Here is a 2,588-nt window from a genome sequence, read left to right as displayed (position 1 = left end):
GTCAAAAAGCGGGGAAGGGAAAACAGCAGGAATGTGCATGTCAACTGCATGCTGACCTTACCAGCCAATTAAGGAGACGCTTGGTTGGTCTCCACAGGAAGCTGCAGCCAGTCTCCGATGGAAGGATAATGACTGTGACACCAAGCCCCAGGAGAAGGAGTGTGTGTGAATATTAAGTAAACACACACATTGACAGACAAACAGAGACAATCCAGGATGCTATATTTGCAGCCCCTATTCTCAGAAATGGATAGGTTGGTCATGAGGAGAGAATGTGTCTTCTCAATTACCTGACTCTCTGGTCTTTTCTCCCCACTCGCTCCCTTCCACTCACACCCTGTATGAGTTGCAGTCTCTCTCTCTGTTACATACTGACAGCAGATCTAATGCCACTTTTCCAAGACACATGTCACCAGGTTTTTTTTTTGCATAAATGCTTTTCTGGCAACCTGGCTGTCTGCCAGGGCCTCTGATTAGCCAGGAGGGATATCACATTGAATTATTCTATGTTCACACTTGATGTTGTTACCATCAGTTTCCCCCATAAATGTAAAGAAACAGTGTGCTCAGGACCAACTTTAGGTCATCTGAAGGACTGCAGTGTACTATCAAAAGCGTAAACCAAAAATAAAATTCAAAGTTTCCCAAACTGATGGAATGGACCCTCCTCTCATCCAAAGGGACCCAATGAAACCTGAAACATTAGTTCAGACCATCATGGGAACAGGCAGGGGTTGGGGGGCAGTCAGATGTGCCTTATTATACTCTCCTCCCTTTGGAGTTCAGGCACACAACCAACCAATATTAAAATAAAGATCCTCAGACTGACAAAACAAACTCTTTTTGTAGCAATAAGATACCAACTCCAACCTGACTTTGGTATATAACATCACATATATCACATAACAAATAGCAGGCCCTAAAAGGAAATCAAAGTATTTTACCCCAAAATATATTTCTTTGACATATTTTGAAATAGCCCTGCAAAGCTTCTTTTGTGGGGGAAATGTACATTCTGTATAGAATCTCCTTCCCAAGTCCTTTTCTGATCCTGAAGAGATTAGCTGAGAGTCTAGCACCTTTTACCTATCTGACTAGGAAATATTTGCCATCTATTGCCTCTAAAGATGGCCACATATGAGATTTCATCTACATAATACAAATCTTAGTCGCCACAACCCCTTATCTTAACCCAGACACTCTTTTCTATTGATCCCAGGTCTTTATATAATAATTAATCTCTGTCTACCAACTGCCAGTGAGAAAAGTCTTTAAATTCACCTATGACATGTAACCCCATCACTCCCTTTGTGCTGTCCCACCTTTCTGGGCCAAACCAATGTATACCTTACATGTATTAATTTACATCTTTGCCTGTGACTTCTACCTCCCTAAAATGTACAAAACCAAGCTGTAACCCACCCACCTTGGGCGCATGTTCTCAGGACCTCCTGAGGCTGTGTCATGGGTCATGATCTTTAATTTTGGCAAAATAAACCCCTCAGTTGATTGAGACCTGTCTCAGACATGTTTTGGATTACAACAGTGAGTATAAGAAAATGAAAACTGAGATAAGCAGTCTAGGTATTTCACAGATGTCCTACCAAGCAAAGATCAAACTTTAGCAGAAAGCACAACTTTAGGAAATGTTTCACAAAATACTGGCCTACACGAGGGTACAACCTCACCCTGAAAGTCATGTTCATTTTTGCGAAGTCAACATGGCCCAGGAATAACCACTCTGTCAAGTAGAGGAACGAAGGCTCCTGACTGCACTTATTGGGCACTAAGGAGTCCTGGACACAGGATGTCTTGTGAGGTCCTGGCCAGGGCTTGGCACAGAGTACAGGAGGGCAGGGGCACAGAGTATAGGAGGGCAGGGGAAAGATTTCCATCACCAAGAGGCACAAAACCAAAAGCAACTGTGCTAGAGTCTGTATCTATTAATACCCAAACACCAAATCACAGACGGGCTCTGTGTTAAGGACCCTCCTTCTTGAACAGTCAGACACTTTTTAAGCCTCATAAGAGGAAGATAAATCTATTTAACAGAAAAAAAGTGAACCTAATGTAGATGTATACACAGCAAATGTTTACTACTTTCTTTGAAATCTTACCAGATCTATGTAGTTTAAGGAGCTATAGAATATGAGAAAAAACAGTCCAGTAGGTTGAATGCTTCTAGACATTCACGTCTATTAACTCAGGCCCTCAAACTGGCATTTTCCAGATGGCCATTTTACCAAATTATGCCAGGCAGACATTTTTACGACTAGGACAGGATTTCTGGGCACGAACCTGACCATGGCTCTCCACCTCCAGTCATTACCTGATACAAAGCATCTCCACTACTGCAAGTGCCTCCTAACTGGTGTCCCCATATCTGCTTCTGCTCCTGTCTCCACAGAGCAGCCAGAGAGAGAGAGAATTTTAAGATGCAAACTTAACATCTTCTGGTTTAAAATTCTTCAATGGCATTCCAATATAATAAAAACAAAAACCAAATTATCTACCCCTTGATCTCCAAGCCCTTCCTTCGTGATCTAGTCATGACCCATCACAGCTGGTGTTTCTCTCCCCTCACTCTG

The sequence above is a fragment of the Mandrillus leucophaeus genome, unplaced genomic scaffold, assembly GCF_000951045.1.
Source record: "Mandrillus leucophaeus isolate KB7577 unplaced genomic scaffold, Mleu.le_1.0 Scaffold352, whole genome shotgun sequence".
Taxonomy (NCBI): Eukaryota; Metazoa; Chordata; class Mammalia; order Primates; family Cercopithecidae; genus Mandrillus; species Mandrillus leucophaeus.
This window is presented reverse-complemented; position numbering follows the sequence as displayed.